Genomic DNA, 15,952 nt, shown 5'->3' on the forward strand with positions numbered 1-15,952 from the left:
CCAGAATAATGCCTTAGTTCTTGTTTTCCTTTCTTGTACCTTACTTCCTTACTTTGCTTTGGACTTTGGATATTCACTGAATTCTCTGTTGCTTGAATTGTTTCCTGAATGCAGAATCAATTCCCATGCTGGCTGTGGAGGTTCAGGAAGTTGAAGTCCAAAAGTTGTAAAAAAAATGCTTTTAAAAGTAAACAAAAAATTGTGGGCCACAGCTGATCACTCCCCCGTGCGCTGTTCTATTTAGTAAACCAGTTCAGATTTCACTACTGCTCTAGAGAAAGATGTGATACAATTATAATAGGGGATACGTGCACTTAAATGTATACTTGTCTGGTTCTATATTTGCAAGTCCTCTTTGAAAAATTGTCTTCAGAGGTCTTCAAGGAGAAATGGGCTAGACTAGATCATTGCATCAATTAGATTCTAATTACTTTTGCAGGTTTAACAGGTGAAGAAAAGCATCCAGAAGCAAGTAGCTTATTCAATGGCACAGTGACAATTTGTATATGAACTAAGCTTCAGTTTCCCAACTCAATTTACAGAATCAGTGAGATTCAGAATCTTCTTTTGAGACATTTCTGAATGACTAATCTGTCCTTTAAAAATTTCAACAGCTGTTGGCAAACAGCTGTTAAAAGGGTAGGTAATGGAAGATTTTCCAAATTGCTCCATTGCTTATTTGAGTTGCCTGCATGGCCAAAAGTCTTATCCATCTATATCTTGGATCATCTAAATGAAGATATGATCATTTAAACACAAGTCAGAGAGTTTTTGAAACTGGAAAAAAATAATAGAATTAGACAGAATTCAGAAACAGTATATTGAGGCTGAAATCCTGGATATGCATTGAACATTAAATTTACTGAACACAGATTTTATTTCTGATATGGGCTGATAGAATTGTACCATGAAGGGGAGTAATGAATAAATGTAATTTTAGCTCAGAGATGCTAGAAGGCTGCTCATTTGTTCTTTCAACTTAGAACACACAAGGATTCAAAATATCAGCTTTTTTCAGCAATGGGGAGAAATGTCTCTTTGTGCATACAATGTCTACAGCTTTCAGTTATTAAATATAGACCCTATTTAGAGAGTTACAAAATAATCTTTACAAGGATATATATGCCAGATTGTTTGCAATGAGGATCGGGGTGAAATGCTACTGGATTGGACCGGATCGCCTGGGTGTTATTACTTCCTGGTTTTAACCAGGAAGTAATGTGTTTTTCACCTTCTAAGCATGTGCAGAAGGTTTTGCACATGCACAGGTTTTGCGTATGCACAGAAGGTCTAAGAGCGCAGGTGATGCACATGCACTTCCGAGCCAGTAAGGAAGTGTAGGAAGTTAGCACCCACCCCCCTCCTAGAAGAAAGAAATATTTTAAAAAATATTAAAAAGGGGCATAATATTATATTTTCCTGGATGGGAAATGGAGAAACATGTTTGAAAGACAAAGCAGCTCCTTGCAACTTCCTGTCTCCCCCCATCTTTGTCAATGGGCCAGAGGCAGAAACTCATCCCCCTCACCTTTGTCAATGGGCCATTAAGGCCTCAGCCAAGCTCACTCATTCCCCCCACCTTTGCCAATGGGCCATTAAGGCCTCAGCCAAGCTCACTCATTCCCCCCACCTTTGCCAATGGACCATCATCTGCAACACAATAGGACCCATCTAGCAACAGAAATCCACCACATGGCACCTGGAAAGATTACATCAGCCAGCAAGGCTAGCTAAGACCCCCACCCCCTGGGAGTCTGACAACCAATCAGGATACTCTTCCTGTGCCCCAGAAAGTTCAAAGCTCAGAAAAAGCATAAAGCCAGGAAGCGCACAGCATCTCATCCCTCTTTTCTGTTCAGGAACTCAAGCCATGTGATCCTGACCACCATTAAACCATCTTTCTAAGCAGTCTCCATATTTCCAGTGTCTTTTTCCCCACTTGGAACTGAACCCAGATGGATATTTCTTTCAACAGAAGGTAAGTAGATTTCATACCTGATGAGGATATGCTTTTCTATTTCTTACAGAAATTAAGACACTGAATCCATATTTTTTTTCTTTCCATCTTGAAATTGAAACAGGCATTTTATACTTGGGAAAGGGGAGTGGGGGGACACATTTTAGTCTTACCAAAACATATTTTAAATGACTAGTCAACTTCCTATGAGAAAGGATAATTTTCTATACACCAATACTATTAAGTTTCTCCCCCCCTCCCTACCTATTCTTTGAAAAAAAGTTCTACCCTGAAAGGGGAAGTGACTGAATAGATCTGACTGAACAGAATACTAAGCTTTGGAAAATGAGAAAATGCATTTTTGTTTGGTGCATATGTCAGAAATAAAAGAGAGAAAAAGAAAGGAGACATCATGATTTTCAATAATTGAATCAGTGGTATTACATATCTTCATCCAGTCTCCTCGGGATGAAATCATTTATTTATTTTTTACAAATGCTTTTATACTGGTCTATGTAATCATGTTTGGTGATGCAGCATATCATTTTTCTTTCCTTAAAAAAGATTATTCCTGCTTTGTTCAGTAACCCAGAGTTGTAACTCTGATATCTTTTTCCGTGAAATGTTTTACTCCCGCTAATTTTATTTTTTAAATGCTCTTATTTTTCTCCTGCCTTAACTTAGACATCAAAGCATTCAACCCAGACATTCTGGGACATGGAGATAGAATCATACTGTAGGTACAACATTCATATTCTGGCATGTGTAAACCTTACTAAGTCTCTGTCAATCAATTGTAAGATGATTTTCATGTGATCTTACATTTGCTTTATCAAGATACAGAAAGATCTTGACAGATTAGAACATTGGGCACTATCTAACAAAATGAAATTCAATAGTGAAAAAAGTAAGGTTCTACATTTAGGCCAAAAAACCAAAATGCACAGGTACCGTATATGTGGTACCTTGCTCAATAGTAGTAACTGTGAGAGGGATCTTGGAGTCCTAGTGGACAACCATTTAGATATGAGCCAGCAGTGTGCAGCAGCTGCCAAAAAAGCCAACACAGTTCTGGGCTGCATAAACAGAGGGATAGAATCAAGATCACGTGAAGTGTTAATACCACTTTATAATGCCTTGGTAAGGCCACACTTGGAATATTGCATTCAGTTTTGGTCGCCACGATGTAAAAAAGATGTGGAGATTCTAGAAAGAGTGCAGAAAAGAGCAACAAAGATGATTAGGGGACTGGAGGCTAAAACATATGAAGAACAGTTGCAGGAACTCGGTATGCCTAGTTTAATGAAAAGAAGGATTAGGGGAGATATGATAGCAGTGTTCCACTATCTCAGAGTTGCCACAAAGAAGAGGGAGTCAAGCTATTCTCCAAAGCACCTGAAGGCAGGACAAGAAGCAATGGGTAGAAATTGATCAAGGAAAGAAGCAACTTAGAACTAAGGGGAAATTTCCTGACAGTTAGAACAATTAATCAGTGGAACAACTTGCCTCCAGAAGTTGTGAATGCTCCAACACTGGAAATTTTTAAGAAAATGTTGGATAACCATTTGTCTGAAATGGTGTAGGGTTTCCTGCCTAAGCAGGAGGTTGGACTAGAAGACCTCCAAGGTCCCTTCCAACTCTGTTGTTGTTGTTGTTGTTGTTGTTGTTGTTGTTGTTATTATTATTATTATTATTATTAAAGTTGGCACTTGATGTCCTCTGTTCGGTAAGGGCTCTATTAGAATCTCAGATTGCTTTTTGGAAAGGGTCTTCACCTCCTGAAAAACCAAAGCTGTATTAGAAAAAAATTGTCTACCAAAATATCTTCCCAGATATCACAGACTCTGATGTTTAAATATTGTAGAGATAAAATAAATAGCATTATAAATTATTATGCATTTTGAAATGTTTCTCTTTTACTGTAAATTCAGACAATACAGTATATTGTACTGGCCTTATCTCATTTTAGAGATGGATGTTTTTACATGGATAATATTTTATAAGCTGTTTATATCATGTTGTTTGGTAGTGCCTGTGATAAATGAATTCTCCAAAATGGATTGGGTTTCTATACAATAAACTATTTCTCAGTGAGGCTGGAGAGACGCTTTCCTTTTATTTATTTTATAGAGCCAGAAATTCAGCTCGTGAGAGTAGAAGAGTTTAATCCAAGTTTCAATGCATTTTAGACAGCTGGAGACTTTTCCAATGCATTTTTCCAATACAGTCCTAGGCTGCATCAACAGAGGGATAGTATTAATAACAGACAAAGTGTTAGTACTGCTTTATACTGATCTGGTAAGACTACATTTGGAATATTGTGTATTGGTCACCACACTCCAAAAAAGTTGTTGAGAGTGTAGAAGAGCAACAAAGATATTTAGGGGCCTAGAGTCTAAAGCATATGATGAATAATTTCAAGAACTGGGTACAGTATGTCTAGTTTAATGAAGAGAAGGATTAGGGGCTACATGACAGTAGTCTTCAAATATTTGAGGAGCAGAGAAGAGAGAGTCAACTTATTCTCCAAAGCACTTAAGGGCAAGATAAGAAGTAGTGGGTGGAAACGTATCAGAGATAAGAGAAAATTTTCTATCAGTGAGAACAATTAATCAGTGGGTTGCCTCCAGAAGTTGTGGAGGCAATCCATCAGTGGAGGTTTTAAGAAGAATTGGACAACATTTGTCCAGAATGGTATAGAGTCCTGTTTGAGCAGGGGTTTGGACTAAAAGACCTCCAAGGTCCCTTCCAACTCATTTCCTTCCTTCCTTCCTTCCTTCCTTCCTTCCTTCCTTCCTTCCTTCCTTCCTTCCTTCCTTCCTTCCTTCCTTCCCGTTTTGCTATTACTTTCTTATAGTGAAACTATAGGATAATATTCATCTAATCTATGTTTTCATTTATTGTTTTAAGTCCCGCAAATGCAGAAAATCTTTGACTTGTATAGTTTCTAAGAATTTTATCTTTTGAATGTGAGTACTTTCTAGACATTCAAAGCTATAATTTTTTGAATTTAGAAAAAATATTTCTGGAAAGAGGCAGCCCTGAAAACGAGTATGTGAGGAGAGGTATTATTTTAGCACAGAAATAAAACCGAATACTACAAGTCTTTCATCTAAAAAGACATTATTTGGTTCAGTTTACAGAACACTAAATGATATACCTGGTTTTACTATTTTTATTTTAATTTTGCTTTGCAATTAAATAGTTTGCAAAAGACAGTTTAGAAATCATGAAATAACAGTCCAATTAAAGGTTTAATTAATATAGTTTTAGATTGCTCCAATTAGGAAATTTGGAGTTCCTTGCTTTATAAGGAGCAAATACCAAAGCGGTCTAAAAAAAGATTTAAGAGAACCAGAAAAACAGACAACAATATTCAGCCCAGTGAACCTGTATCTCAGGGGCCAGTATAATCTCTCATTTTGCTCCCAAATGCCCTCTGAAAAGAATTATTGTGTTTCACTGTAGCAGCCAGACCTGGCATAGGAAAGTCTGCCAACGCTTTTTCCACAGATGTAAACGCCTTTGGTAGTCTGTGGTTTATAGTTCTGTCAACCTTTACTTAGAAGTAATGAACTCAGCAATAAACACTTTAACTAAACATGAAAAAGCAAAATGACTCTGTGGACTCAGCATTTGTGTGAAGAATGTAAACAGATTGTTCTGGAAAGATGGGATCCTCTAGCATTTGGTATACAAAAATCAATTTTAATTGATTTTTAAAAAATAAAACACCAGAAATGGCTTGAATTCCCCAAGTTCAACAACTACAGTAGTTGTTCAAGAACTTATATGAGGAATTTATGCTTCATGTAAATTACTCAAGGCCTTTTGCTTTTTCACTCAATTACTGTTCATGTCAATATCACAAGTCAATCATGTTTTCAATACACGCTCTACAGTACGAGTTAATTAATTACTGCATAAATTAATAAAATTAACAAGAATCATAATAAGGTCTAACAACAAAGCCTTTCTCAAAGTTTCCATTAGAGTAGGCAAAAGTCACTCATCAATAAACAAATAAGAAATATTACTATTTTGGGGCAACTTGGTTGTGGCAAAGATATTTTTGGAACTTAAAGTTGAATTTAACTTACTAAGGGTGCCAAGAAGCTCAGTAATTCTCCCTGCACAATCTGGATTTATAAAATGATGATAAACTTTAAATGAGTATTACATTGTTAACTAATATTTTGGTAATATAATTTGAGAATCTTGAATTGGCAATGTTATCTTTGCTGGATATCAAAAAAAAGCACCTGCTAAATAAGAATAAAAGATACCATTCCCAATATCTCTTGGTGGTTTATAAATTGTTAAAAATGTTAATAACAAGAAAGACAAAAAGAAGGGTAAAGATGTCAGGATGACAAACCAGGTGGGAATAATGGAAAACAACCCACATACCTATGTCATAAGCTTACCTTATCTCTGTTTCAAATCTTACACCGATTTCACTACCCTAACACATTTAATGAAGTGGTTACACTTCATATGCTTTTTAATAAAAATTTGTTAGCTTGGAATTGGAAGCTGGCTTGTATTATTAGACTCCTACTGATCTGGCTATATTAATTTTTGTTACTTTAAACAGAATAAGTTTTTATTCAATAGAATACTGATGAGTCTTGCGGAGCCTGGCAATCCTGTCTGATTTCAGAGGATAGAAAATAACAATTGAAGCTATTTGATCCCATACTTATCCAGATCATAAGCTCTAAGAGGATTTATATATGATAACCAAATCCTTGAATCACAACCAGAAATCAACTAGAAACCAGTGGTGGGTTGCTACTGGTTCGCCCTGGATTGGTGATAGAGAATCTGGTAGTGGCGGCAGCGGCAGTGGGAGGCTTTGCTCACCCGCCCGGACATCTCTGCACATGCGCAGAAGTGTCGCCCACACCCACAAGCAAAACGGTAGCGAACAAAATTGAAACCCACAACTGCTAGAAACCAGCTGCAGAAACCAACTAAAACCAACTCTGGTAGTAGCCAGAGATAATCCAGGAACAGAACTTCACACTGAGCATAACAAGGTGCAGCCTTAACTACTTCTGCCAGCACATTTGCATCAGCTGTAGTTTCTGTTTCATGAGTGGGCTTCCCCACTGAAAAGTTGATTTGGTCTAGAATTCATATTATTGTTATTACTTGGAGAAACAAGAAATAGATGGTATATTAATGTGAAACTGACATTATACTAAAGTTTCAAAATGCATTGGATTATGAAGAACTCTGAATTTATTGAGTTTGGGATTCAACCACATTTTTATGTGGTTCAAAAGTTACTACTATAGTTCTGGATGTAAAAAAAAATATGCTCTCTATCGACCCAATAAAATTACTGATTAAATGGTACTATAACATGTTAGAAAGGTTTAACGTTTAAAAACTGAGACTTTTCTGTATTGATTGTAACATGGCTATTTTTGTCTGCTTTGTTTTGTTGTTCTTTTTTGTTTGTTTGGATATACTGTAATTTTGTATCTTTTAATTATTATACACATATATGCACACACACTGTATACTTATATACATATACACATATACACCAAGGGTGGGTTACTTACCTTTACTACCGGTTCGCATCATGCCTGCGCCATGCTTCTGCTCATGCGCAGAAGAGTTTTGATGACATTTAGGTCAGTGGGCGGAGCCTCCTGCCAGTTTTACTACTGATTCTATAGAACCGATCCAAACTGGGGGGGTAACCCACCACTGACAAACACACACATATATATAGATATAGACATAGACATAGACATATATCTGTTACACACAAGCACGCATGCACATTGTGAGCTATTCCACAAAAGTAGTTTTGTGGTATTTTTGATTCTAACAAATATTAAGGAAACTGACACAGGTTGTCCCAAACTTACAACAGTTCATTTAGTGACCATTCAAAGTTACAACAACATTGAAAAAAGTCACTTATGACCATTTTTCACACTTACAAACTTTGCAGCCTCCCCATGATCATGTGATCAAAATTCAGATGCTCGATAACTTAGAAATTTTAGTATAACAGAGTTGGAAGGGATCTTGGAGGTCTTCTAGTCCAACCTCCTGCTTAGGCAGGGAACACTTATAACCATTGCTGTTTCCCAAGGTCATGTGATCTCCTTTTGCAACTTTTTTGACAAGCAAAATCAATGGGGAAGCCAATTCACTGAACAACCATGTTACCAACTTATCAATTGCAGTGATTCACTTAAGAACTAGGACAGGAAAGGTCATAAAATGGGACAAAATTAACAAATGTCTCAGTTAAGAACAGAAATGTTTGGCTCAATTGTGGCCGTAAGTCAAAGACTACCTATACAGTTTTCATAAATGTCAGAGTAACAATTTCTATTACTATTGTAAACGTATTATGTTCATTTATCATATTTATATAGTAACTCAGTAGGAGTTTGATTTAAATATGCTGATAATAAAGATATGAATTATAATGATTATAAAAATCAGTTATCACTATACTGATACTACCTATTTTCTTCTTTATTAAAATATTACGGGATTCTACTTCATATATATTGATACCACAAAAACTATTTGATAAAGGTTAGTTGCTTTCACTTTATCATGGGAGATGCCATTCTGGAATTAGAATATTAACTAATTTCCTCTGTAGAATTCATGTTGACTAATTTACTCCTAGCTTTTCAGTGCAGAGTTAAAATAATAATTTGTGTTTGAGAAAAATTGTTATTAGTCTGTCAATACTTAATGGTACTCGGCTTGTGGTTCCATTGTTTAAAATGTTATTTATTTATTTGCTTGTTTGGCCAATTCTTTTCTATTGCTGTAGAATGGTCTTTTCATTTGCCCACTGCTTAGTGAATAATAATAATTTAAAAAGCACAGAAAAAATTGTATACGTGAATTAATTGCTATGGAAATGTTGCTGCTATAGCTTCTCTCCAATTTAGTAGCAATACTGTCCAGTTACTAGAAGTTCATAAAAATCAGAAGCAGCTTAAAAGGAGGAAATATTTATCTATATATGTGTGTGCAACCACTATTTTCCCTGCCAAGCCCTCTTGTGGTGCCATAACATGGTAGGGAAGTTCTTGGGAGGGATGAGTGAAAAATGTCAGCCCTGGATACTCAGTTTATAATCCCAGTAGGGTCTCCCAAGACATGAAGATCACCCTAGCTGCCCAACTAAAACAGGCAGGCAGCCACTTATATTGGGCAGCAGAAAAATCAGATGGATTGAGATGGATTGACAAGATAAAGTGATTGATGATATAGTGCTAAGTGACTGTCAATAAGCTTGTAAGTAAGTGCTGAAAATCTTTTGGAATGCTAATCATGTTTATGACATGTCTGGGTTAAGCTTTCAGGTTGCTTAGCTGCTGGTGTTGCAATGCAGGGAAAGAAAATCTGAATGTCAAGGTTGAACTGCTTTGCTTCTTTCAAACCTTAACACTTTCTAACGTGCCAATGAACTGGGGGAAGAGGGAAATTAAATGCTGAGAATATGTGCGTGGACCATGAGAGTTTGGCAAACATCAAGGTCACAACTGCAGGTGCTTGAGAAAGAGATGGACTGTTCCCATAACAAGAAGATGTCTCATTATTGGTCAATGTGATCACCCAGGGGTGGGGAGAAAGGGAAGTTATTGTTTCACTAAGCAAGCAGTTGTGCAGGAAAACCAGAGCTGGTTTTGACTCTTCAGTACCAAAATAGTGTATCTAATAAAGTTTTACTTTTGAGAATTCAAAGCTCCCAAGAGTGTTTACTTATTTTGGGTTCACTAGTAGAACAGTTGACACTGAAGTTATAGAAAGTGAATAACCATGGGAAATTGGAACATAAGAAGCATGAATGTGGAAAAGCTCAACACAATGAATGCTTTTAATGAACTGATTCACATTGACATGTTAGGCATCAATGAACTGAGGTGGATGGGAATTGGATATTTTCAGATACAAAGTGTTCTGATCCAACTCCCTAAACACGACAATCCCTCTGTAATCAATCAATGATTCTTTTATTAGGAGCGCCAGCAGCCCCGGCAAAAAGTTTCTCTCTCACTACAGGCTAACAAACCTGTCAGGCAGGGAGATGAATAGTTGTCTGCCATATCTATTCATCTTTGCCCCCCGCCTTTTATCCCCAGAGCTAGGATAGGGCTTTGCTAGCAGCAGTGGCTCTTCTGTCCCAAGGATTGGCCCACAGATTTCCACTGCTCTCCTCTCCTCTGCCTTCTGCGCATCCACGCGTCAGGCACTGGACCCAGCTGTTCCTCCTTTTCCTCATCAGCCACCTCCAGACTTTGGGGCTGTTGATCCCAGATCTGAGGGCTGACAAATAACAACAACAACAACAACAACAACAACAACAATAATAATAATAATAATAATAATAATAATAATAATAATTTAATTTGTATACCGCCCTTCTCCCGAAGGACTCAGGGTGGTTAACAGCCAAATAAAACAACAATCAAGACACATTCAATACAATCAAGACACATACAATACAAGTTAAAAACAATGATTAAAAAACTTATTTAAATTTGGCCCAACTAATTAAAATACATTTCAAGATCCTAAAAAAACTTATAAAAAATTAAAAACCCATAAAATCATCTAAAAATTTTAAAATTTTAGGCCAGTCCTGCGCAAGAAAATAGATGTGTCTTAAGTTCGCGGTGAAAGGTCCGAAGGTCAGGAAGCTGTCGGAGTCCAGGGAGAAGCTCGTTCCATAGGGTGGGGGCCCCCACAGAGAAGCCCCCACCCTATGGACCAGGCTCCACCTCTGTCTCTCTCTCTCTCTCTCTCTCTGACAGCTCCATTCCCTCTTCCCCCTCAAAGCTCTCAGGTTGCCTTGATATTGACTCTGATTCCCACATCTCCTCCTTATCCAATTCACCTGCTGGAAGGTTGAAAGTCCACAAAACAAAGTCATACTGTTTATTATCCAGGGTTTGAACAACAAAGAAGGAATGGCATTGCTTTCATAGTTAGGAATGATATACCAAGATCAATACTTGGCTGCAAACAACTGGTTTCATGCTCCAACTTCTGATGAATAAGAGGAGGACACCGATGAGTTTTATGATCAAATGCAAACTGAAATTGACACAACGTGCAAGAAGATGTGCTACTTGTGGTTGGAGTTGCAAGTATTATGGAGGAAAATGTATGTTTTAATCTTTGGCCTGGGAAATGAAAAATCTAATAACTTACCAATTTCTTCCTATCCATACAATTACAATAGACTTCCAACAATCCAAACAATACCTTATACCAGGGGTGTCAAACTCGATTCCATTGAGGGCCAAATCAGGGTTGTGTTTGATCTTGGGAGGCCAGGGTGGGCATAACCAGCTCAGCCTCACTGGTGTCAGGGGAGCCTGTGGTTGCCCGAGTAACTCTGCCAGTGAAAATGGGCTCCTGAGCTCCATTTTTGGCTGCAACAGCCTCCGGCAACCATCTGCCAAGTGAAAATGGAGCTTTGGAAGGCCACATACCACCCTGAGCTCCATTTTCGCTGGAAAAGGCACTGCGGGCTGGTCCTTCACTGTTTCAAGGGTGGCCCCATGGTCCAGATCTAAGCACCCCATAGGCCAGATGCAGCCTGTGGACCTTGAGTTTGACACCCCTGCCTTATATAATATATGAACATCACCAGATGGGAGACACAGAAATAAAATTAACTATGCTATTGTTAGAAGGAGCTCACATACAGCATCAAAGACACAGCATGGTGCTGAGTGTTGAATAGATCATGAGCTGCTCATGTGCAAGTTTCAAGTTAAGTTAAACATCAAGAAGAAAACCAATCAGTGTTTACAATATGATCTTTAACAGATACCCATCATTTTCAAGTAGAACATCATAAATAGTTTTAAAATCCCGAACCTGATTGATTGGGAACCAAAGGACGTGATTAAAAAACTCTAATGTGGGTATAGAAAAAGAGACAGCCAAAGATCAAGACATCAGAACGAATCATAGAAATTGCCAAGAAGATAAGACAAGCAAAAGCCAAGAAACTCAAAAATTTCAGGAAGGAATTAAATGAAGCATTTTAGAAAGCTGTCAAACACACACACACACACACATACACACACACACACACACACACACACGAAGAGTTATTACATGCTATAATAACTCTTGACATCTGTAAAGATATCAAAGGTGGAAATAGACATGGAAAAGCAAGAAAAGTCTTCCAAAGAATCTCTGAACTCAGAAAGTTGTTTCAATCTTGATTTGGTATGCTAAAGGATCCCAACTGATAGATTCTAACTGACTTTAAAAAGACCAAAAGAAGATGGAAGGTATATTCTGAAATACTGCATGGTAGACATTTCAATATCTGAGATTCTTAGATCATATTCCTTACTTACCAAAGCCTCTATTACTAGAAGACAAACAGGTTTAAAAACAGCTTTTACCCATGGGCTGTCAGATTCCAAAACACAATATAGCACCACAAACAGATTAATATGATGAATTTCACTGGTGCCAGTGTAGCCTGTAATATGTATATACCATGATATAAGATCATACACCAGAGTAATATACATGTGGCACAGAATATGACGTACATATGGAAACGTATGGCTAGTTCCCCCCCAACTAACTACTTGTATAAGGATTATTCTTTATATTATTCAGGTTGGGTTCTTGTATGGACTGCACCAGTAGAGGCTAAATCAGTTTTGTTGTGTATATAATGTAGAATCACAATAAAGGCTTTGACTTTGAAAAGATGAGCTTAGATCAGGCCATGATCAAATCAGAAGGGTGCAGGAACTGAAAGTATGTCTACAAAAATATGATCAACAACAGAAAAAGAATCAGTAAACATTTTAATGATATGCCGGTAACTCTAAATTACAACACAGTGGGAATCAGGTTAGAAGATATCAGTGAATGCAACAATATCAAAGAAAGGAGACTTAACAGACTGTGTGTTGTGCCTCGTCCTCCCTCCTCTCCTCAGCTGGGCCCCTCCCATCTCCTCCCGGGCCTTTAACAGACTCGGAGTCTGATAATGAAGATGAATGGCCTGTCATGCCTCCAGCGCCCGGCCCTGGCCCCATGCCCAGACAGGATGTCAGGAATGAACAAACAAACCTCACTCCTGCAGCGTGTGAGCAGAGAGCCAGCCACGTGCTGGAATTACTGACAGCAGATCCAGCTGAAGAGAATTCACAGTGGGAGGATCCTCCTTCCGGAGATCTGAGAGGTGATGCCAGCAGAAGGAAGGGAGGGGCAGGCCTGGATAAATGAGTCATGGAGCCACACCTCACAGCCTATATAAAGGACCTGCTTGTGGCATTCCAACCTTGAGTCAAGCAAAGTCTCATCTAGTTTGCTGAAGTCACAACTTGGATTCCTGCCTGCCCTGAGAAACCTGGAAGGAATTTGGCAAAGCTGCAGAGGCTTTGTGGCCACGCTTGATACGGACTTCCTAGACCTGGTCATCGGAGGCGGAAGGGGACACAACACTGTGCAACCTTGGCATAAGGTAAAGGTCAAGGTTCCCCTCGCACATACGTGCTAGTCGTTGCTGACTCTAGGGGGCGGTGCTCATCTCCGTTTCAAAGCCGAAGAGCCAGTGCTGTCCGAAGATGTCTCCGTGTTACCTTCCCACCAAAGGTAGTCCCTATTTTTTCTACTTGCATTTTTACGTGCTTTCAAAACTGCTAGGTTGGCAGAAGCTGGGACAAGTAACAGGAGCTCACCCCGTTACACGGCAGCACTAGGGATTCAAACCGCTGAGCTGCCGACCTTTCGATCGACAAGCTCAACGTCCTAGCCCCTGAGCCACCGCGTCCCTCAAACCTTAGCATACAGTATCCTAAATTTCACATGATAGCAGAATAATGCCTAAAATCATCTAACAGAGATTAGAGTGGAAAAGGAAAAGCTAGATGTTCAAGCCGGCTTTAGAAAAGGTCAAGAACCTCATGACTGCTGATGTACTGCACATTGAGAAAGTGAAAGATTTCCAAAATAAAGCAATATATATGCTTTGCTGATTATAGAAAGGTCTTCAGTTGTTTTGATTATTGCAAGTTATAGAAAATTCTTAAAAGTAGATATCCCAAGTTAGCTCATTGCTCTCATGCAAAACATATGCAGTACACGATATATCGTATTTTTCAGATTATAAAACACACTTTTTTGTTTCCCAAAAGGGAGCAAAAATGGCTGTGCGTCTTATAGACCAAATATTGCCAAAGCCCCGACCAACTGCCAGCCATTTTTTTGCCTCAGCACATCCTGTTTTCGGGCCTTTTTTCAGCCTTTTTCAGTCCTTTTTTGGCTCTTTTTCGAGGCTTTTTTGGCCTGTTTTCAAGGCTTTTTTGGCCTGTTTTTGAGGCTTTTGGGGTCCATTTTTGAGGCTTTTTTCGGCTCGTTGTTGAGGCTTTTTTCAGCCTGTTTTCTCAGAAATAAGGGGCTGAAAAGCCCCAAAAATGGGCCACCAAAAGCCCCAAAAATGGGCCACCAAAAGCCTCGAAAATGGGCTAAAAATAGCCTTGAAAATGGGCCAAAAAAGTGTGCAAAATGGGCCAAAAAAAGCATCGAAAATGGGCCCAAAAAAAGGTAGACCAAATTTTTTTGTTGTTGTTTTCCTATTCTAAATAAAGACGCATAAAGGTGCGTCTTATAGTCAGGTGTGTCTTATAATCCGAAAAATACAGTATTCTGAAAATGGTTAAAAACACTGCTTCCAGTTGGCAATTTGAAACTGGAGATTCTTTGTATTTCTTTGTTTTCAGTATTGGTATATTTTTGACGGGTAAACAATTTTTCTTCCACTATTCCTGCAGCTACAGGCTGTGTTTTTAAAGCCAACAGTATTCAGTGCTATAGCCTGTTTGCCAGTATATTTCAGGAATTCCAACATATAGCATAGCCCTTATTGGCCTGAGCAATGACTGATCCAGGAGTATGAGTTTCTGTAAATTAATCTCACCATATTGTTTATGAAATAAACACTTTATCTGGCTCCTCTGATGGGAACTGACCAATATTGTTGGACTTCTGGCATAGCTCATATTACTGCATACATAAGAATGAAGTCACAGCTGCCAGTTCTTTAGCTGGTGTTGGTTTTCAGCTGCATTAATTTCCTCCTAGCAATTATGATGCCATAATTAGCAACATAGTAGTAGATCTAAGCAGTGTGGCCTTTTGTAATTGGCTGATGGAAATTTTCTCAATGTGCAGATTTTTTAAGCATTGTCCAAGACCTTTTTCATTATGGAACTCAGTGTGCCAATAACCAGTGGGATCATCAGTTTGTTTATACAATAATTTAATAATAATAATAATAATAATTTTCAGGGGGAGCAGATTTACTATCATCAGATACTGGAATTATCAATATCCCTTCTCAGAGCCCGTACTTTTGCCAATTGGGCTAGTAATATTTGTTCATACTGTCCATCCATCTTGTTTTAGGTCTGTTTTGTGGATGCTTGTTATCAAGTGAGGATCCATTCTATGACTACCTCGGTCCACCTACCATCAGTTGCTCTTGCTATGTGACCAGCCCATTTCCATTTCAATTCTTTTACTTTCTTGATGATTTCATATACTTTCATTTGGTCTCTAATCCATGTGTAGGTCTTTCTATCTTGTCTTGTAATGCTGAAAATTTATCTTTCTATGGCTCTTTGTGTTACTCGTAGCTTTTGTACCGATTGTGAGGTTAGTGTGTGTGTGCATGTGTGTATGTATATATTTATGTGTGTAAATATGTGTTGGGTTTGGTTTGGTTCTGCAACCCAACAAGACAGACACAGACTTCAGAGAATAACTAGAACTAGAAAAAACAATTGCTACCAACCTGTCTTCCACTGAGGATCTGTATACTGCACGAGTCAAAAAGAGGGCTGTGAAAATATTTACAGACACCTCGCATCCTGGACATAAACTGTTTCAACTCCTACTCTCAAAACGACGCTATAGAGCACTGCACATCAGAACAACAAGACCCAAGAACAG

Source organism: Ahaetulla prasina, chromosome 5 (genome assembly GCF_028640845.1).
Source record: "Ahaetulla prasina isolate Xishuangbanna chromosome 5, ASM2864084v1, whole genome shotgun sequence".
NCBI lineage: Eukaryota > Metazoa > Chordata > Lepidosauria > Squamata > Colubridae > Ahaetulla > Ahaetulla prasina.